This window comes from Candoia aspera, chromosome 13 (assembly GCF_035149785.1).
Source record: "Candoia aspera isolate rCanAsp1 chromosome 13, rCanAsp1.hap2, whole genome shotgun sequence".
Taxonomy (NCBI): Eukaryota; Metazoa; Chordata; class Lepidosauria; order Squamata; family Boidae; genus Candoia; species Candoia aspera.
This window is the reverse complement of record NC_086165.1, coordinates 8,213,365-8,236,007: the sequence shown is the minus strand read 5'-3', so window position 1 is coordinate 8,236,007 and position 22,643 is coordinate 8,213,365. Positions and strand designations below refer to the sequence as shown.

General features: G+C 43.9%; 1 protein-coding gene across 1 annotated transcript in view; it reads left to right on the top strand.

Annotated features, from left to right (window-relative positions):
• Window positions 1-21,655, top strand: part of LOC134504811 (tropomodulin-3-like) — a 117,235-nt gene extending 95,580 nt beyond the window's left edge. Inside the window, exon 12 of the transcript XR_010068684.1 lies at window positions 21,630-21,655. The gene's annotated coding sequence lies outside the window, so the exon portion shown is untranslated. The remainder of the gene's footprint in view (window positions 1-21,629) is intronic.
• The last annotated feature ends 988 nt before the right edge of the window (window positions 21,656-22,643 follow it).

Genomic DNA, 22,643 nt, shown 5'->3' with positions numbered 1-22,643 from the left:
TTAATCTACTTGCACGTGAGGGTGGTTGGCACAGCCATTACGGTGATGCGGCTCATCTAGTTGCTAACCGACAAGGCCATGGGAGGGCTCCATTCCTGCAAATGAAATAAAAAGGACATGAGCAAGGAAATGTCGCATCATGCAAGCGCAGATATTCTTAGCTGTCCCTCCCTTCCTCGGGTCACTGGTTCAGAAAGCAAACCAAGGACCAGACATAGTCATCATCCCTTCCTCCTTGTGGAACATGAAACACAGACACCATCATATTGGTGAACTTGAAATGGGAGGGAGTTAGAAGTGCCCAGCAACCCCTTAACTTGGCTCTTCGCCTTAATTGCAGGGCAGCGCTTTTTGGTGTGCTGACCACAGAGCTCAAGACTAGCAATGCCTCCACCAAGTCTACATTCAGGTATGGTTTGGCCACACCAGCCTAGGCTCTGGTCACATTGAGAGCAAAACCATTTCAAATGCCAGAGGTGATGGGCTCTTTGGGTTTCAACCAGTTGTACCTTGCTTTCGACCTTTGAATGGTGAAAAAGACTCCAAGCTTGACCCAAATAAATATCAGAGGTGCTTGTTTTTCTTGTCTGTTCGGTCAACTGCCTTCAGTTCTCTCTCTCTCTCTCTCTCTCTCTCTCTCTCTCCCTCTCCCTCTGTCTTCCAGCTGCAGGGAAGAAAAATGCTTTATGTAACAGGCTACTCAGGCCTTAAGACATAAGTTGTAGTTGAGCAGGATGCTAATCCATTTGCTAATAAGTATGCTTGGCATCTTTCGTGTCCAATTTCTTGGGAGACATTTAGATAACATCAGAAAGCACTGAATGAAGATAAGGGATACCTGACTTGAAAGCGGGGAATTGGCAAAATGAATAAAAAGCTCTACTTGTTTTTTTTTTAAACTAGCCTTTTGGTTTAAAAGGATAGTACTTTCCTTGTGAATGAATGGTTGAGAATATCTTCTGACCTTTTCTCTTCATACCACTTCAGTTTTATTTTGAGTGAAAGAGAAATAATATTGCTCTTAGTCCATTTGATCATGCACTTCAGTCTGGTCTTGTGATGCCATAGACTTAGAGAGTAGGTGCTCCTGACTTGAGAAACAGCTGATTTTTCAAACCCAGCTTTATTATGGGGTCCTTGGTGTTCTCTGAGCTTGGTTGTTTGCCCGCAGACGTTTCATTACCTGACTAGGTAACACCATCAGTGCGAGGGAGGGTGGGGTTTGCTCCCTGAGTGTGAAATCATAAAGTCTTCCTTTTATGACATCACTTTCTTTTGTTTTCACTCTTTGAATCTGATGCTAGAGACCTGGATAATGCATGTTTCAAAGTCTACTTAAATAATAGTTATCCTTCACCTGAATCTACTGATTTCCCTTCCTTGGCTTCTATCCCTGGTTGACTCCCCTTGGAACTCAGCTGCAAGAATGCAACCAACTAAAAGAATGACCTAGCTGCAAAAATGCATTGATGTGTTCAACACATTGGTCTTTCAAACTCAGTTTCCAAGCCTCTTCTAACAGTCCAATTCTGCAAGTCGTCCTCATTCAGGGGTGCAGTGGTAGAACTGAGAGCGTGGACTTGGCTCCATCTCCATCTTTATAGCACATTTGTTTTCCACCTTTGTGGGAAGATCTGCCAGTGCCAACTATTTAAGATGGTTATCCTGCTTCTTAATCATCTTTCTCCTCTAGGCAAAACCGGCTCATATTCCCTTCCCCATTGCTATTTGATTGCTCAGCATTTGATCATCTCTCTTCCTGCCTTCAGATAAGCTGGAGATGTGCCAACCATATGGGAATTGCTTCATATATGAATGAAAAATGCTGCATTGAGCATTCCCGCTGGCCAGTTTCTAATGCAACATGTCACATTATTATTCAGACTGCACTGTCTTCTGATCAGTTTCTTTACTCTTTACAAGATACCTTCTATAGATTTAGGCATATTCATCTTTTTAATAGGGATGGATGGATAATGATATTTACTGCAGATGTTTACTGTTGACTGATAATGATTCCTGTTTAAAATGTTTTTATGCAACCTTTAAGGTGAAACCCTCCCACAGAGACTTGCATTACCAGATTGAAACATGAATAAATTCAGTATTAAATCCAGAACACTCTTAAAAGAAATACACTCTCCCAGATACCAACATTCCAGCTGAAACCCCTGTCTGAACAACAGGAAGCTCTTCACTTCACATCCTGTTTATGGAATTTTTAGATTGGGGGTAAGTGATGATTAGGAGAAACCTCACTTTCCATTCCATAATTATCAGAGGCCCAGTGGTAACATGAGAAAGGGCCCTTTTCCATGATAGCATCTTGTTTTGATGCCCCTGACCACCTGCGTTGGGATTGTAGCTCCCAAATTTCCCTCTTTTTCTATAATGGTATGTGGGAATGACCTTGGGAGACTGGGCCCAGAGACACTGCCTATGGAATTGCCAGATAAGAGACAGCCTGCAGCTGGATAGTGGGCATGGCAAGAGACCCTCCATAGTTTCTCAGGCTGTAAGAGATGGTGGGAGAATTGTACTTTCAGACTTGCAAGATTCTGTTAATGTAGCCTTACAATAAAATAGAATTAGCTCATCTGGTCGTGTTTCCTGTCTGGTCTACCTGGTAAGGCTGACATTTTCTCCCATGTTCTTAACATCTCTGGATGACTATCAAATCTTCATGAACTGACTCTGAACCTGCATTATATCTAATTTTGGACTCTTAGATCAGTTGATTTCAGGAGCCAGGGTTTGCCCTCTCGTAGATGTCAAGGAGAGAAAGCTATTGGCTGCTTTTCCTTTGGCAACAGAAAACTGCACCGGGTTTTCAGGGTGCAGGGATTGTACCCCAAACCTTTGGGGTACTCACCTGAGGCCCAAAGGATACCTTTGTAGGGACAGGAAGTGGGAGGACTGAGTTCAATTTTTTTTAATCATTATTATTATTGCAAAAGACTGAAGAGAATAAATAGCATGATGGGTATAATTATGAAATTTTTGTTAAGACCGATTGCCACACACATCTACTAGGAATATATGGAGAAGGTTGAAGTCACCAAACTTGTGAATACCTTGAGACAAACAGCAGAATAAAATTAATTTTCAGGTGGAAACTCAGACATGCTTTCAGTGCAATGCAGAATAGTCATGTTGCCTGCTGCCACTTTGCCAGCAAGGCCTCCAGATACACAAAGATGGATGCATGTGGTCTTAGCTGGGAGTTAAACCATCTTCCTCCTTCCCCCTCCAAACCAGTTTTTCCAGCAAGGCCTACTGTTCCTATGGAAAGTATAAACTTATTTATGGGGTGTGTTCCCTTTAAGGATCACTACAGTTGAAAGGTTTGTTTGCATAGTACCTGATGGACCTCCTAAATTAAGGAATCCCTGTGGGGTAACAACCCCACAACAGGCCAATTGCTCTGAGGTTGGTCCCTTCAACATTCAAAAGTGGAGCTGCTGAAGCAGATCAACAAGCCATTTCGATGGAGGCTGAGTGAGAAATCAGAGCTGGAAGGGACTTCAAATCTCCCTGCTCAGTACAGAAGTCTGCTGCATAGCATCCAAGAAGGTGAGTGTCCAGGTTTTAGTTAAAACCCACTAACAGAGGAGAGTTGAATGGAAATTTTAATGGAAGGAGAGTTCCAGGGAGCTTGAAGGCCCAACTGTGGATAACACCAAAGGTTTTGTTTCAGGAGCAATCAATCAGTTGTCATTTTAAAAAATAGGGTAACTACACAAAGTCAGAGAGACTTCTGGGCACTAGAAGAAGTTTCCATGGACATGTTGGTATCCACAGACCCCACACTGTGGATGAAGATTTGGAACTGAGGCCTGTCCTCTGTAGATTAGAACATACATCCACACGCTTCTTCTGTTCCTTTAGGAAACTTTCTGTTTGGGGATTATTTTTCCCCAAGAAGTATTCCATCAGCTGGCACTTGTCCAAGCTGAACCTCTTTTGATTTCTTCCCATCTGTCTAGCCATTGGGAACTGTGTCTTCTTCACCTGCCCACTGTCTCATAAGAGAATGTATATTTGCTTCACCTTCTATGGATGAATACAGAGGGAAAAAATCTCACAATAGGAAGGTTGGCCCTCCTATCTAACGTTCTGGAGATACCATGACACATTTTCCCTTAACACTTCAGGAGGTCTACAATGTTCTTTGGATATCTAGGCTAGACAGTGCCATCCAGATGTGTTGGACTAGAATTCCTGCCATGCCTAGCCAGCCCAGTGTATAGCATTTCCTTTGCATATTGATTTGTAGGTAAAAGTTTGTGAGGATGGGGTGTGGGGCAGAAGCCAAGCTGTCCTCTAATCTTTTAGTAAGTTCATGGCAGTGGTGCAGTTTGAACTGGGGACTTCCAGGTATGAGGATCTTTCTGTCTTTTCAGATTTATGAGTCTAGTCTGTCTTTTCTCTAAATACACCAAACGTCAGCAATTTGGTGGAAAACGCTGATTTTTCAGGGACATTATTTTATGTTCAAGAGGATTAACACAAATAATGCATGAAATTCCAATAAGATTAACACATCTACGTTACTCAAACAAACAAAAGTCCATAAAAAAGGCAAAGAATCCCATCCCTGCCAATGAGAACATCACATCACCACCACATTCACAGTGGTCCTTGTAGGTACAAGAAGACCTTTCTTAAACAAGAGTGTTCCCCTTTGTTGAAAAAAGATGGCTCCACCCTTTCACAGAAGCTGCCAGATTGCACAGACCAGCTTACCTCCACCTGGTGTCCTCCAGATGGCCAGGCTATGTTCATAGAATCATAGACCTGGACAGAGCCTCAAAAGTCATTTAGTTCAATCCCCTGCTCAGTGTTGGAATTCAAGTAAAGTATCCCCAACAGATGACTATTCAGTCTTTCATTGAATGCGCCCAGCGAAAGGGAGTCAACCTATTGGTGAAAGGTTCTGAAAGGTCCCCTGTGCAAGCACCAAGTCACGTTTGACCCTTTGGGGGGATGCTGCTTTTGAGACACTTTCTTGGCAGACTATAGAGCGGGGTGGTTTGCCATTGCCTTCCCCAGTTGTCACCTTCCCCAGCAAGCTGGGTGCTCATTTCACCAACCTTGGAAGGATGGAAGGCTGAGTCGACCTGAGTCGGCTACCCAAGAGAGAATCCAGCTTCTTCTGGGATTGGTCGTGGGGAGTTTTTGGCTGCAATACTGCTGCCTACCGCTCTGCGCCACATGAGGCTCTTTTTTTCTTTTTTTTTCTTACCATGCAAATAATCTTTTTAGCCCAACAGGAGAGGCGGAGAGGTATTTAAGGTAGACATATAGCTAAATATTGACCTTGGTTTCCCTTAATACAAAGATCGGTGGAACTCATTCATTTAGATCATCGTACTTTTAATAATCCATGTCTTGGGGTGGGCCCAAACAGTTCCAGGATCAGATCTTTATTCCCTCTATTTAAGATGTTCTTTGCTGTGTGCAGGCAGAGGAATAAAAAGGAAGCAGAACAAAAGCTCCAGATGTGCTGTGATAATCTGGTCTGGGAGGGACATGTGAGCATGTTTAAACAAATGCCTCACCTGGGCTGATTTGTCCACTCCAAGTCAAGGGTCAAGGGCCTGGCCATTAACTCCCTCTTTCCCTGTTTTGCTTTGTTTCCAGAGAGTGAAGAAATAGATCTTGCTCTCTTTCAGTTGTTGTTTCTCTGGGCTGAGAACCAACACTAAGATGGTTTTCCTTGGCATGTGGTAATAAAGCAAGTTGGATAAAATAGTACTGGAGGAGACAAAGGCAAGAGGCAAAGGATTTAGGGGTGGTCACCCTTCTCTCATAATGCAAGAATTCTGAGCTACCCAATAGAATTGATTCAGGAAAGAACGAGAAAGCATTCTTCATGACATGGGTTAATAAGATACCGACTCCCTGTTACCAAATCCCAAGACGAGGTTGGTGGCTAAGGTGACATTGAGAAACTCATAAAGACAGGTGATCATCAATAGTCCTTTGCATGATTGGTTCAGGGCAATAGATCATTGAATGGAAATCAGGGAGGAGGCCACAGCAAGAAAACCTTGCTTTTGTGCAACCAGGCCTTATGTGCTTGTCACCTTGGGATCCCATCTTTTCTGTAGGAGCTCAAGGCTGGGTACATACCTTTCTCCAATTTTCTCCCAGCCACAAACCTACATGGATTTGTCGCTGAGAGGAAAGGACAGGCCCAAATTCACCCATGAGCTTCTGTGGTTGAGGGTGGACTTGAACCAGGTAGATTCCTTTGTTTCAAGTTATGCTATTTGGAGATCTACCTAACTGAATGATGTCTGCGCCAATCTCTGTCCTTGTCATGGGTAGCTTCAAAGCCCCAACTCTCCCTTCTTACAGATCCTATCTTTAAATTCAATTTGGACCTGTCAGCCGCAATTGTCAGCCTTTCCCAGCCTCCACAAAAATAAAGGGGTATCGGAAAGAGATGTAATGGACTATAAAGGCTGCAGATGAAACTTTTAACAGATAACGCTTCAAATGGATCTTCTGTTCTCAGCTAAAATTACAGGGAACGATGAAAAGGGCTTATAAAATTACCTCTGTGCCAGAGCCGGTGTGTAAGAATGGGAGATGGGGAAAGAAGCTTCAATGTAAGAATGAATTCTCCCCGCCTTTCCCCTTTGTGACTTTAAGACTCTATTTAGCTGAACAAATGGAAACTTTAAGAGGGAGGAGAATTTGCAATGCAAAGCAACCTATAGCTAGCAAAAGGCAGCTTCCCCTGAAACTGAGTGCTTCCAATCCATGGTGACTATTAATTGGAGCCAAAGGAGGGCAGGGTAGAAAAGTCTTCATGTATGACAAGGTGAGTATTTGAAACTTCTCCTGTGTGGTCAAAGTCAGTTGTTGAAGGACAAATGAGCAGATAAAGAGATGTGCTGTTTATCTAGGAATCCTTCTCCTGTTCTCCATGGCATCTTTCCAGAAGATCAATCTTCACCTCTGCAATATTGGGACTACCATTGTTGGGACCCATCCAAGTATCATAAAAGAACTATAGGGTTCTATAGGGAAAGTTTCATCCCATATCTCTCCTAATCCAAGTCCTGAAATCACTGTTGAAGGACCAGTTTTGCTGGTCAGGTATACACCGGTTGGGTGGGAATTCCAGAGCTGCTGGAGCTCCTACTGAAAAGGTCTTGTTGCAGGAAATCGCTATGGGTAAGTGCCTTTTGACAATCACAGGAGGCTTCTTTTCAAACCAGGTCTTTCCAACTTCACAGGAAGTTTGAAAACTTCAGTTAGCCCAGGCTGCATGCTTGATGGGGACGGAGGGGCTTAGCAAAAGACCTCTCCAGCACCAGGGTTTGTGTGTCAGTGGTGGGCTGCAGTTCAGAGGGAGGCTCTTGAGGGGCAGAAGGGCATGTTTTCCACCCCAGCTTAATCAATGGGCCTCTTTGTGAGAATAAAGACAGCTAGCTTGGTACCCCATGGAACAGGCAGGTTGCTGAGTTTGACTTACTAAAATTGCCTGGCAACAAAAAATAGCAAATATATATTAGTGGTATAATAGGTGTTTGAACAAGGCTGAGCAAAGAGTTTTAAATTTAAAAATACAGTTCCAAAGTTCAGAAAGGCTTTTCAGACAGCTCTGGTTAATCATCCAATGGCAATATCATGTTCGGTAACTTCCCAGCAAATAACCTGTATTCTTTCTCACCTATGGCAATTTCCTACCTACGCAAGCACAGTATGGTTTCTGTTGTAGGAGAGCCGTGTTAGTCTACAAAAGCAAAAAAAAAAAAAAAAAAAGCCAGAAGATGCATCTGATGAAGTGAGCTGCAGCCCAGGAAAGCTTATGTCTTTCAATAAAATTTGTTACTTGGAAAAGGTGCTCCCAGACTCTTGAGTAGTGTTTCCAGTAGCCATCTCACCTAGAAAGCTGTGTCTTCTGCTTTAAGCAAATTTTGATTATTCCAGCAGACAAAAGGCCTGATGTTCTGACATGGCTTGCAACTTTGGGTAGAACTTCTTGACAAGTTGATGTGGCTTGGCTTTGGGTGGGATAGTGATTTTGAATAACAAAATAGAATATGAATAGGTGACAATTTAAATTGAAGTTTACAGCCCTACCAGGATGAGCAAAAGGAAAGAAAATGCCACTTGGGCGTGTTTAGGGGAAGTCATCATAGCTCTGTGATGGAGACGGTGTTTTGCAGGCCGATTCCTTGTTTCCAACAAAAGGATCAGGAAGCAGGGGATGAGAAAGATGCTGGTGATCTGCCAGCACTCACAGTATAACATATTATGTGATATGAACAAATATCCTGAGCTTCTGGTGACTATGGTTAACACATTAAGCCATTATTTGTTTCACCATAGCTTATTGAATAAACCCCATTTGGCTGGGTTCATGTAACACACTTACAGATAGAGTACCAACCATAGTGGCTGAGTTTCAGAACATGTCTCAAACAGGCAAATCCATCATGGCTTTGCATACTGGGTGAGCCCAGTCTGAAGGAAAGGGTGGGAAGCTTCCCAGTTTTGCTTCTGATCTTGCTGTTGTAAATGATCTGGCATCCTTGAGAGGTACCTCTGTGGGGGAGGCTAGATGACATTCCCAGCTCAAAAAATGGTGGAGATCTGCAAGGGAAAAGGCCTCCATCAAGGCAATCTAAGAGCAGAGTTGCAGACAGATCACCACTGTATAAGGTGCTAGGCCTTTCATCTTGGGCCTCAGGTAGTAAACACCACACACAATTTAGCTGGTGCCCCCAACTAAAAATAACATAAAGTAGATTTTTGGCTTTCTCACCTGAAACCTTGAGAGATCTCAGGCCAGAGTAGTGATATCTGGTCTGTTTTGTAATCTTGTGACCTTAGGGCATTGTTGTTGTTGTTGTTGTTGTTATGGTTGGTTGCACAGTCAGCCAGATGTTTAGACTTGATTTGGCATTTTTTGTTCACCTACCAAATCCTTCCCAAGGACCTGGGTTAGGCAGATGTTATGGTTGATCACACAATCAGCCAGATGTTTAGACTGGATTAGTAGTAGTAATCATCATCTGGAACTTCACTGCCCCTGCCTATATGTTGCCAACCACCCAAGGTGAAGGAGGTCTCACTTTGTAGAGGAACTCCTCACTACCATCACCGTCTCTCCCCATCCTAAATTCCAGATGTGACCATGAATTATTTATTAGTCATATTCCAGATCTATCACTCCTAGTAATTGGATACTTAGAACATCTGCCCATTTTAAGGCCTCACTTAGGAGTAATCCTTGATGTCCAGCTTTGTTAGCACTCTCCAAGGTCCTGATGTCTGCATGCCTGAGCATGTTAAGGGTTAAGCCAGGTGCCAAGCAACTAACCTTGATCTGTCTAAATTACATGACATACCAGAACTAGGCAGCCTGAGCTGGCCCTGACCTACAAAATCTTGCCTGGCTTAACCTGGTCTATTTGAGTTGGCTGATTACTTTTATCTGGATCTGACCAGTAGAGATTAATTCTCTTTCAGGCTACAGATTACAGATCAGCAGTTAAACCCTTTAAGGTTCAAGTCACCAAACATTTTTTAAAACCTGACATTGTTAGGGAGAAAGCTTTTCCCAGATAGTTCCATTTTGAATCTGCAGGTTTTTCCTTCTAACACACAAGAACATTCAGGAATAGAACTTCTGCCTGCAACATTTATCTGATTTTATTTTTTATGGAAATCACATTTTTTTTTCATTTAAAAGAAGGGGGCATTTCTTGAGGCACAGCAAACTGGCATTATTATGTATATTTTTCCTAGACACTTATTATTTATGGCTGCCATTTTTTTCACTAGCTATATTCCTGTGGCTGTTGCAACAACCTAATCTTTAGAAATGTTGAGACAAAACATTTATTGATCTAATATGAAGGTATTAGTTGAGGCTTTTTTCAGACTGGATTGGTCAAATTTATATGTTTAAAACTGCAGGCAGCTAGAGGGAAACCATGTGGGCTACTCATCCTCAGTCTGAAGTAGCCTGATCAAGCAACATACATATATACAGGCATGTATTGATTCATTACTACACTGATATGCCACTCCATTTCCAGAGACTCTGGGCAGCTATTAATCTAAGAAGATTTTTTAAAAATGCAATGAATGCAATTATCAATGAATCTAGTCCATCACCCCTTAGGGAGAAGAGCAATAACATGTACTTACTCATCCCTCAATGCTTTTCTGAAAAGTCCTCTTTTATGGTTCTCTGAATACATGAGAAGAAGGGGGTACTCTGGAGATCTAGACATAATCTGGTGCTCCAAAGAAGGGGCCATCTCCAAGAACATATGTCCTTTGGGATAAGAGGGTAAGCCATGTCATGGAGTAAATAGCTTGATTACGTTGGGACTCTGGGATAATCTTGCACTGATGTATTTAAAAAATCATTCCACATCCCCATATGCTTGGCAACCATTACAATGTTCCTCAGCATGAAGCTGGCACCCTCGGCGCATCCCTAGCTTCCGATGTTGCTAATGAATAGGTCGTTTGCCAGTCTCCTGAGCTGTTAGGCCCAACAGAAGGGTTCTGCATTGAATCCCTGCCACGCAATGCTCATTAATGAAGGTTATGTAACTCCTTGTTTACTTCTGCCAAAGGGGACATCCAACTCTCGGTTGTGGGTGGCAGTTCACTAATGATTGTCTCTCCAAGCTGAGGAAAATGTTTAACAATGGGGTTACCTCTTTCTTCTGGGTTATGAAAGCGGTGAGCAACTAACAAGCTGTGGGCTGAGTCTGCCCAACTCTGCCCCAAACTGATTCTTCAGATCCCCTGTGGCCCTAGCCAAGTTTGAATGAGAAGATGGTAAAGAAAAAAATTAATGTGCTCAAATTCTTCAAGGGGGGAGGGGAGTGGCAAAAACCTCCACCTATATCCAGCGAACATTATTGTGCTGTGGAGTTGTGCCCATCAAAAGGTTTAGCCTCCAACATTTCAAGTAGAGAAATATTTCTAGCGTCTCTATCAAAACACTGTCTAGGAACATTGAGAGTTGGAGTCCAAGCAAGCAAGAGACCATTGAGTTAGGGAAATCTGGTCCATGTTGACTGGCCAAGGCTCCTTTCAGGATGTGATCAAGGATTTTTTGTAACTTGGAGATGCCAGGGGTTTCTAGCCCATGAAGGTAGTTCAGATCAACCACAGGCAGAGTACCCATGTCTCTCTCTGCCTGGGAAATCTAGTGGTTGTTGGCAACAGAAGTGGAGCTGAAAAGAGAATGAGGTCCAGAAACAGTGAGATCTGGTGCAGGACAAGAAGATTTGCAAGGAATAATCCCTTCCTTTCCCCACTCCCAGTAGATATGGGAAAAGGAACTTGAAAGGAGAGATAGAAATCTAGGGGAAAGGCGAGCAGAATACAGTTCTTGGTGGAGACAGCTTGTTGGAACCCTGAATATGATAGCACCTTTGAAGCAGGAAAAGTCATTGTAAATATTTATTGCAAGGCTTGCTTACATGTTCTTATCAATGAATTATGGCCCTTCCCCCAGTAATGGTGATATTATTTTTATACACCAGATAGAAAAACAGGTCACTGTTGTTTCCCTAAAGACACTGAAACTATGCCTGGTTGTCCTGTTCAGCCCTTCCAGCTTTTGGGGATGTTTTGACCCATTTGGAGTATTTCATTGCTCTGATCTTTGCCCATTTTTTAGCATCTAGAAGGCCCTGTTTTCCTCCATCAAACTCACGGTTTTCAAGCTAGTGAGAGACAGAAACATTTCCCACATCCTTTTCTGCCTGTTCTCATTCCCTTTGATGAAAGAGAATCTGTTTTGGAAATGGCTTTCAATGAAAAATTTTGGTGAAATTCTTCTGGGTGGAACATGGGGATCTGGAAGGGGAGCAGATGATGACACTGTGTGATTGTGTAATCACCACAGTTTGGAACCACTGCATTTTCCCCACACACTGCTAGGAAAAAGTGGAGGTTTTCTTGCCCTTGAACTGGGCATGGGTCATTACACCTTTCTCATCTTTCCATTCAAGCCCAAGGCAAGGCATCAGGAAGGAACCCCTCCTATGGAGGTCTCCACTAAAGGGAAATCCAGCCTTAGAGAAGTTGTTGGTAAATCTCTTTCCCCTGGAGAAATTCAGTGAAACTGTTCACCCAGTTCTGGTGCTCATGAACTTGCTGGAGCGTTCCAAAAGCTAAGACGTGCCCAGCTCTAGATCAAGAGGTGCATCCTTGAAACCCAAGACTGCTGCATATCATCCCCAACCATCTTGGCAGCAGCCCCCAGAGACCTCCAAGAGTTGTTACCAATTTTTTTTTAATAGGCTGTGCACACTTTTGAAAGTGATTGTTAAGAATTGCTTTGGGCCTTGCACTGTTGCAACAACTCTCTGCTACTAATTAAAACAGCCATGTAAGCCTAAGAAAAGATGCAGCTATGTTCATGAGTCAGCAGCTCATTACAGCAGCTGCATCTTTTTCGGGCTTGCACAGAAACCTGAAGGAGAATGTGCCCCCTTTAGATGCTGTCTGGCATTTCTCCAAATCATTTGCGACCATCCACATCCATACTTTTAAATCCGGAAGGTGAGAATAGTTGCATACTTGTTGGATGGTACTTATGTGAATGATATTCAATTGAACTTAACCTTGGCTGCAAATTAAATTACATCAAATTTTATTTTTGCCCCAACGCCATCCCTCCTTCTTGGAATGCAGCTCCTAACCTACCATTCCAAAGCCAAATGCAGCATTTTTCCAGAAAGGACACAGTCTGAACAACATCCAGACTAGGTTTTCTCTGCTTCCTTCTTACAAATATCCGCTTGAAAGGATCAAGGTTGGCAAACCTAAAAGAAGAGCAAAAGACTGTTTGGTTCAAATGTCTGACATCAGAAAGGTCATCAGTGTATTTCTGAGGGTGGGGAGGAATCCTTCCGTGTTTGTTTCCTGACTGAGGCCTTTCAGTAGACCATTTTACCGTGCAGAGAATCAGGAACTGCAATGCCCTAATTCTGTATTCTGCTCAGCTCCCTGGCAGGCGTCACCTACCAACACTTGCCAGTTAAGCTGAGTTTGCAAGTTGCTACACAAGGAAAGCAGAGCCGGCCGGAGCAGGCTGAAATGTGAGCTGCTTCCCCAAGGCTGTCACTCAGCCAACACTTCTGCAGACCTGGAGGATTCAGAACACATTAAAAGGCAGCAATGAAGAAAGGACTTTCTGTCTTGAAGATGGTCCATAACTGGATTCCCACCTTGACTACCCCATCGTTCTTGGCTTTGGAATAGGCTGTTGCCACAATGAGTTGAAAGCTGTGATTTATGGCACAGCGCCTCACATGAACCCAACCAAAGGTCATTTATTCAAACAATTGAGATGAAACCATGGTTTCATGCCATGTGTAAACTCAATATTCATATCTTACTCATTAAGGGCAACCTATCCTTCTGGACCTTCTTTCCTTCCTTAGATTGCAGGCCTGATTAATAGCCTTGCCAGGGATATGGGTATGGCCCCTGTTAGCAAGCCCATTGAGTGACTTTCCAACAGCTTTGGATAAGATTTGCCTCTTACCAAGCTGTACACAGACCACTTATATAGATCTATCTGGTTTTCCTTTAAAATCCAGTCCCACTTCAGTTTGCCCAATCAAGGGGAAGCGAGTATAACAGATGAGTACAGCCCAAGTGAAACTGCCGGTGGTCTTCCAGATGTTCCTGACTCCAGCAGCCCCAGTCAGCCAGGTCAGAGGGAAGGGCTTTGGGATTTGAAGTTCAGCAACATTTAGGGTTGCCTACCCTGGCATAAAGGAAGGTGGCCAAATGAGCAAGAGGCCAAATCCCAGGTGGAACAGCTGTTAGCTAAGCTTGGCCTGGAGAAGAGATGATTAAGGGTAAAGGGATGTGTGTCTCAGAGGGCAGCTGGATGCAACTGACCTCTGTTGTTGTACTAAGCCTGTGTTTTTTCAACCTTGGCAACTTTAAGAGGTGTGGACTTCAACTCCCAGAATTCCCCAGCCAGCATGCTAGAGTTGAAGTCCACACTTCTTAAGTTGCCAAGGTTGAAAAACACTGCACTAATCAGAAATCTGGTTAGTGCTAACAGGAAGTCCTCATCACAGCTTCTAGGCTACTGCAGTGTGCCTTGCTTGGAGCTGCCTTTGGAGACCACTCAGAAATTGCACATGGGAGAAAATGCGACAGCCTACATGTAGCAAGGTGAGAGCTCCCACAGCCACACAACACCTGCATTGTGGACATTGCATTCACTTCCAGTAAGATTCTGGGTAAATTCAAAAATGCAGGGGTCATCCTATGAAGCCCTACATGGCTTGTCTTCAGGGGTGACCGTGGGAGAGGAGGGGGTTTGAAACAGTCAAGACAGCAGCCATGATCACGCAATTAAAACCTTACCTTTTTTTGCATGCAGAACATGGAAAAGGGGGGGGGGCAAGGTTTCAGCTGTGGCTGCCTTCTTGACTTTTTTTCACCCCCACCCATCCCATGGATGGTCCTGGACTGGATGATCATCTTTAGGGGTGGGGTAAGTTTCAGAATCCTGCCTTGAGCATGGAGCTAGCTCCCAGCCTAACCGGAAGGGAGATGTTTGACTGAATAACTGCATGTTGAGCCAAAGTTCAAATACTGCCATTTTGTCTTCCTGGTATAGGATGCTGGAGACATGGCATCTCTTGGCCCTCTGCCTGCTTCACAGGTGCAAAACCCAGGGTCTCCTGGTGGAAGGTGCCAAAAACCCAAAGGGTGAACAGCTCATCTGCAATCCTGGCTCTGCAGCAAAAGTGTGAAGGTACATTAAAGGTGTTGTCAGGTCAGGTAAGGTAAACCTGCCTTCCTTGAAACTTTAGTGGGAATTATAATTGCTTTAGAATAGCTTGCTATTGTTCAACCAGGAACTGTTGGCACCGAACCATCTGGGGAATGGAGCAGAGGGAAGCATAGGTTAAGCTCTGATCCAGTTTCACCCAAAATTCATCACCTGTGCAAGTACTCAGATGCCAAACAGGGATTCAAGTTCTCAGAACCAGTTGCCATACAGGCAGCATTTGCCAAGAAGCGGTGAGCAACTAATGTTGCAAACATGGCTTACTGCATGGCTTGTGCAAACATGGCTTACTGAATCACAATTGACAGGGTTCAGAGAATATGCTAAACTGTGGTTGACCAACCACATTGGCTGGGCTCCTAAAGCAGTTCCAGACAAAACCAAACAAACTGTGTCAAGGGTCAACGCGAGGTGTGAAGGCAACCAATATGATCTATTTTAGTTTGTCTTAGCAGGTTCTGTCAATCCAGCCCCTGTGGAATGGCAACCATGGCTTATAGCTTTGTGTTATGTGAACCCAGGTCTGTTGGGCTCAATGCACAAACTATAGTTAAGCAAACCAAAGCTAAGTGAGTTGTCTGAAAAATGTGTGGGGGGAAATAAGAGTCAGTCTTTTCTAACCTGGCATCCTCCAGGTTGGACTTCAGTTTGCATCGTCCAACATCCAATACATTGGGAGTGTGCCAAAAAGCAGAAGCCCTCTGTTTCTGGCACATTATGCTAAGCTCAAAAATGGTATTATGCTGACCATTTTCCAATTTTCTTGTTTTTGGGTGGGTTTGGCATCGTGTTTAAAAAATGTCTGCCCTTGGACATGCTCCGAGAGAGAAACTGGTGTCTCCTGCTTGCTTGTTTTTGTCCATAAGGATGAAGGAAGCATCCACCTTCTGCTGAAGGACCAATCACCAGATCACAGAGTGCTTCCCAGCCCCTACTAGATTCTGCACCCGGGCACTTGTTGCTAAGCAGCTGTTAGCCAAACATCCAAAGTCAATGTGTACTTTCTCTCTGCCGTCAGCTGAGTTAAAGATTACTCCAGATAAAGGTGCTGTGTGTGGAGGGCTCCTTCTGTGCCTGCAGCCTGCCAGCCAGGTCCATATTCTTGGAGACTCCAGCCTTGCCCAATTAGATGCCATCCAGATGTATCACATCTGCCTGGTCCACCATTCCCAGCCAAGATGACCAATGTTCAGGGAGTAGGCATCCCTCACCACCCACCCACTGTAGCACCCACCCCTCACCCAGTATGTAGGTCCATAAGTACTCTGGTTGTGTAGTAACACTTGGAGAACCCAAGATTGGAGAAGACTATCGAGGAAGGTGACAAAGTTCCCTAGCTTCTCTCAAAATGCGGAGCCTTCCCCAGAAGAAATGGAGAGTCTTCCCCAGAATTGAAACAACCAGTTTCCTGATGGATTTTTATTCCTTTTTCTTTCTCCCTGCTCTTATTTGTGTTTAGATGGTCTTCCCTTTTTTTATTTATTTATTTGCAATAGCATAGCAGAAGTCACTGCAGGAAATTGGATACCTAGCTCTTTTTTTTTTAAATTAACCTGTATCTTTTTTTAGGATTTGTATATTTTTAGCAATTAGGCATACCTCACTGATGTAGAGTGGCATACTGTAGCCCACTGCATAATTATTTCTTTCGGTCTTTCGTTCAGCTCTTGCTTGGTCTGTAGGAAGTCCGGATGGGGCACTGGAGTTTCTCCCCCACTTTATTTCACAATGTCCCTGGAAGATAGGCTGAGTTCCGTGTTGGAACAGGGGCTTCAGCTCAGTCATTGCAATCCCAGTTTAAGGCCTTAATCTTTGTAATCTTTGTACTCATCTCTTGTAGGGAAAAAAAAGGAACAAAACCTTTGTATTTAGTAATTTTAGAAAGCACTGTACATTACTAAGAGCAATCTGTTGTGCTTAACAAGGTCCTTCCTTGTGGTCACAAAGGGGTCAAGCTAGCTTTTTCATGCTTGAAAATAATTAACCTTTCATTCTTTAAATTTAAAAAAAAAGCGGGCAGGGTTTGCCAAGTTTCAGCCCAATGTGCCTTTTCTTTTATGGCTTATATGACAAGCACCTGCAGCAAAGGTTTATGACTGGAAAAACAATTTAACACAACAACCCCCCTTGAAATCCGATGTTTAGTTAGTCAATTGTTAATGCAGCAACCCCTCGGAGCCTGGAATTTAGGTCTTACACATGCTAGGAACAAATAAAAAGGTTGTTCACCCTCCTAAACAGTTCTGGTCCTATCGTGCCCTTTCTGAGGACTGACCTGGTGCAGAAATAAAATTGGTTCGCCCTGCCACGGCCAAATGGTGCAATGTACACTATTTTGCACAGACTTGGCACCAGATGATTCAACCCCAGCTCAGCTGAGCAAGATTAGAGGAGGTGGCCAGGTAGGGCAGGCCTTGGATAAGTAAATAGAAAAGCTAAGCCAAACACAAATGTTTCAATCAAACCATCAAAGCAGCTTATTCCAAGCTGCCTTGTTCTCTTGCAGCGTGGCCCATGAAGGCGATGGAAACCGGCCATGTACAGCCGGTTGCAAATGTCTAGTTCATCTTTGGTCAGTTAACTGCCCCCTCCATCAATGGGATCTTTCGTTCCACCCACAGAGTTGCTTCTCCTGCGGCTAGCAATCAATGGCTGGTGATTTCCAAACAGAGATAAAATTCCAGGGCATGTTTGGGATGCAGAGGGTCCTTGTACTGATAATGTAAAATAACATGGAAGGCGTTTAATGGCACAGAGGTCATGCGGCCATGTGAAAAAGCCCACTGCACTGCATTCTTTCTTTTTTTTCCTACTCTTCCCCCTTCCCTTAAAAGCAAAACAAAACCTGACACATCGAGCTATTTAGAACCGATTGAAAATAGGCCCCACCCTGGCAGTTAGAACGATAAAAGGGAACAAGAGAAAACACGTATATCTTTTATTATTGTTATCATGATTGCTTCTTGAATCAGTAGGGGTTGCTCATTTGGGGAGGGAGAAGAGTTATGGGGAGGAAAAAGAGTCTCTGCGTTAAAAGTTACTTTCCAACACCCCCACATGCCACTTGTGAAGTGGGTGGGATTGCAACTCTCACGAAGGCATCTGGGGTGCAAAGCCTTCAGAAGACACCCACTGCATGATGGAAAGCTGTAGGATGCTGTATCTTAACCCATTCCAGGATGAAGAGTGTGGAATTCTGGGGTTTCCCCTCACCTCTAACTGCCAATGAATATGGAATAACAATTTGTCGCTTGGGGAATTTCGACCAATTTTTGCTATGGAAGGAATGTTCTTCAGCAAAGGATTGTTACCTTGTCGTGGTGCTGGAGCTTGAGCACCTCAATGATGCCATGAGCTAAACCGTGAAGGGCCACCCAAGACGGGAAGGTCATGACAGAGAGGTCAGCCTAAATGCGATCCCTGGGGAAGGTAATGGCAACCCACCCCAGTATTCTTGCCATGAAAACTAAATGGATCAGTACAACCAGAGATATGTCGGTATACCATCGGAAGATGAGACCCCCAGGTCGGAAGATGGTCAAAATGCTATTGGGGAGGAACAGAGGATGAGCTCAACTAGCCCCAGACGTGATGACGCAGCTAGCTCAAAGCCGAAAGGACGGCTAGCGGCCGACGGTGCTGGTGGTGAACGGCGAATCCGATGTTCTAAGGATCAACACACCATTGGAACCTGGAATGTAAGATCTATGAGCCAGGGCAAATTGGATGTGGTTATTGGTGAGATGTCAAGGTTAAAGATAGACATTTTGGGCGTCAGTGAACTGAAATGGACTGGAATGGGCCACTTCACATCAAATGACCACCAGATCTACTACTGTGGACAAGAGGACCACAGAAGAAATGGAGTAGCCTTCATAATTAATAGTAAAGTGGCTAAAGCAGTGCTTGGATACAATCCAAAAAACGATAGAATGATCTCAATTCGAATTCAGGGCAAGCCATCTAACATCACAGTGATCCAAATATACGCCCCAACCACAGATGCTGAAGAAGCTGAAATAGAGCAGTTCTATGAGGATCCGCAGCACCTACTGGACAACACACCTAAAAGAGATGTTATTTTCATCACAGGAGAGTGGAATGCTAAGGTGGGCAGTCAAATGACACCTCGAATTACAGGTAAGCATGGCCTGGGAGAACAAAATGAAGCAGGACATAGGCTGATAGAATTTTGCCAAGTCAATTCACTCTGCATAACAAACACTCTCTTCCAACAACCTAAGAGATGGCTTTATACATGGACTTCACCAGATGGGCAACACCGAAATCAGATTGACTACATCCTTTGCAGCCAAAGGTGGGGGACATCTATACAGTTGGTAAAAACAAGACCTGGAGCTGACTGTAGTTCAGATCATGAACTTCTTCTAGCACCATTTAGGATCAGACTAAAGAGATTAGGGAAGACCCACAGATCAGCTAGATATGAGCTCACTAATATTCCTAAGGAATATGCAGTGGAGGTGAAGAATAGATTTAAGGGACTGGACTTAGTAGATAGGGTCCCGGAAGAACTCTGGACAGAAGTTCGCAACATTGTTCAGGAGGCGGCAACAAAATACATCCCAAAGAAAGAGAAAACCAGGAAGGCAAAATGGCTGTCTACTGAGACAATAGAAGTAGCCCAAGAAAGAAGGAAAGCAAAAGGCAACAGTGATAGGGGGAGATATGCCCAATTAAATGCAAAATTCCAGAGGTTAGCCAGAAGAGATAAGGAATTATTTTTAAACAAGCAATGCGCGGAAGTGGAAGAAGACAATAGAATAGGAAAGACAAGAGACCTCTTCCAGAAAATTAGAAACATTGGAGGTAAATTCCAGGCCAAAATGGGTATGATCAAAAACAAAGATGGCAAGGACCTAACAGAAGAAGAAGAGATCAAGAAAAGGTGGCAAGAATATACAGAAGACCTGTATAGGAAGGATAACAATATCGGGGATAGCTTTGACGGTGTGGTCAGTGAGCTAGAGCCAGACATCCTGAAGAGTGAGGTTGAATGGGCCTTAAGAAGCATTGCTAATAACAAGGCAACAGGAGACGACGGCATCCCAGCTGAACTGTTCAAAATCTTGCAAGATGATGCTGTCAAGGTAATGCATGCTATATGCCAGCAAATTTGGAAAACACAAGAATGGCCATCAGATTGGAAAAAATCAACTTATATCCCCATACCAAAAAAGGGGAACACTAAAGAATGTTCAAACTATTGAACAGTGGCACTCATTTCACATGCCAGTAAGGTAATGCTCAAGATCCTGCAAGGTAGACTTCAGCAATTTATGGAGCGAGAATTGCCAGATGTACAAACTGGGTTTAAAAAAGGCAGAGGAACTAGAGACCAAATTGCCAATATCCGCTGGATAATCGAAAAAGCCAGGGAGTTTCAGAAAAACATCTATTTCTGTTTTATTGACTTTTCTAAAGCCTTTGACTGTGTGGACCATAACAAATTGTGGCAAGTTCTTAGTGGTATGGGGATACCAAGTCATCTTGTATGCCTCCTGAAGAATCTGTATAACAACCAAGTAGCAACAGTAAGAACAGACCACGGAACAACGGACTGGTTTAAGATTGGGAAAGGAGTACGGCAGGGCTGTATACTCTCACCCTACCTATTCAACTTGTACGCAGAACACATCATGCGACATGCTGGGCTTGAGGAATCCAAGGCTGGCGTTAAAATTGCTGGAAGAAACATTAACAGTCTCAGATATGCAGATGATACCACTTTGATGGCTGAAAGCGAAGAGGAACTGAGGAGCCTTCTGATGAAGGTGAAAGAAGAAAGTGCAAAAGCTGGCTTGCAGCTAAACCTCAAAAAAACCAAGATTATGGCAACCAGCTTGATTGATAACTGGCAAATAGAGGGAGAAAATGTAGAAGCAGTGAAAGACTTTGTATTCCTAGGTGCGAAGATTACTGCAGATGCTGACTGCAGTCAGGAAATCAGAAGACGCTTAATCCTTGGGAGAAGAGCAATGACAAATCTCGATAAAATAGTTGAGCAGAGACATCACACTGACAACAAAGGTCCACATAGTTAAAGCAATGGTGATCCCCGTAGTAACATATGGCTGCAAGAGCTAGACCATAAGGAAGGCTGAGAGAAGGAAGATCGATGCTTTTGAACTGTGGTGTTGGAGGAAAATTCCGAGAGTGCCTTGGACTGCAAGAAGATCCAACTAGTCCATCCTCCAGGGAATAAAGCCAGACTGCTCACTTGAGGGAATGATATTAAAGGCAAAACTGAAATACTTTGGCCACATAATGAGAAGACAGGACACCCTGGAGAAGATGCTGATGCTGGGGAGAGTGGAAGGCAAAAGGAAGAGGGGCCGACCAAGGGCAGGATGGATGGATGATATTCTAGAGGTGACGGACTCGTCCCTGGGGGAGCTGGGGGTGGTGACGACCGACAGGAAGCTCTGGTGTGGGCTGGTCCATGAAGTCACGAAGAGTCGGAAGCGACTAAACAAATAAACAACAACAACAACAACAAGGAATGTCCAGGAGCAGACTGATCTACATGCCTGCAGAGTGCTCTGGGTAGCTATCCAAGCTTTGCCAGATCCAAATGCTGAAGGTCAGAAAGGCCATCTTTCTTGTAAAGACTTCCAGCTGGGGTGCATACAAAAAGGGCAGGGCGTCTGTTGTGATGCTGTGGCTGTCATCTTGCAGATTTTTTTTTAGATTTTTTATCCCACCTTTATTATTTTTATAAATAACACAAGGCAGGGAACATATGTAAGACTCCTTCCTCCTCCTATTTTCCCCACAACAACAACCCTGTAAGGTGAGTTAGGCTGAGAGAGAGAGGGACTGGCCCAAAGCACCCAGCCGGCTTTCATGCCTAAGGCAGGACTAGAATTCTCAGTCTCCTGGTTTCTAGCCTGGTGCCTTAACCACTAGACCAAACTGGCTCTCTTGACCCCCTCCTGTGGATGGCCCAGATCCCAGAGTTTTTCAGGGGCCCATGTTAGTTTGTTCAGATGGCTCCCTTTAAGTAGTTGAATTTTACAAAAGGCACAATGAAAATGAATTGGGGTTACACTGACATTTCTGGCTTTGAAACGCACACATACACACACATACCAGATCTTAACAAACTTTGCTGGGAGCCAGCTGATCCTCCTGGTCTCTACCCTTTGTGTTCCCCTTTCATCCCTTGTTTACGCATCAGCTCAACCTGACACACTCTGGGGTGCTTCTTTTCAATAACCCACCAGCCCATTTTCTGCTGTACAATCAAGATGACCTTTCCTGACTTATCAGAAGAGAATAGCTTTCCACCAAGCACCCATTCCATGAATACTTGCTTTGATTCTCAGTATTTAAAAAAGAGCCCAGATGGGATGCCTTATCTCTGTAGACTTCATCTGGCTGGGATACTAATGGACTTTCATTCCTCCCCACCCATCCAATCTCTATGATCTTTTTTTTCCCTCTGGGATTCATTCCACAGCCTGTTGCCACTCAAAAACTAACTGGGTGGTTCCCCTGCTATTTGTAGTATGTTACAGCAGTTTCAGAATTCTCACCTCTGCTTAGGAATAGGCACACGAGTCAACCTTGGGGCTCTTCAGATTTTGGTGGTCCATCACCCATGGAGAGCAGTGAGAAGTTATGGAGGGACAGGATGGGCTCTATAAAAACACGCTTAACATAGGAAGCTAAATACAGGATGATGGAAGAAGGACTACTTGTTACAATGCAGAATTAAACTGTGAAATTCACTGCCACCAGATGTGGCACGGGCCACCAATTTAGCAGCTCTAAAAAAGAATTGGATGAGTTCATGGAGGACAGC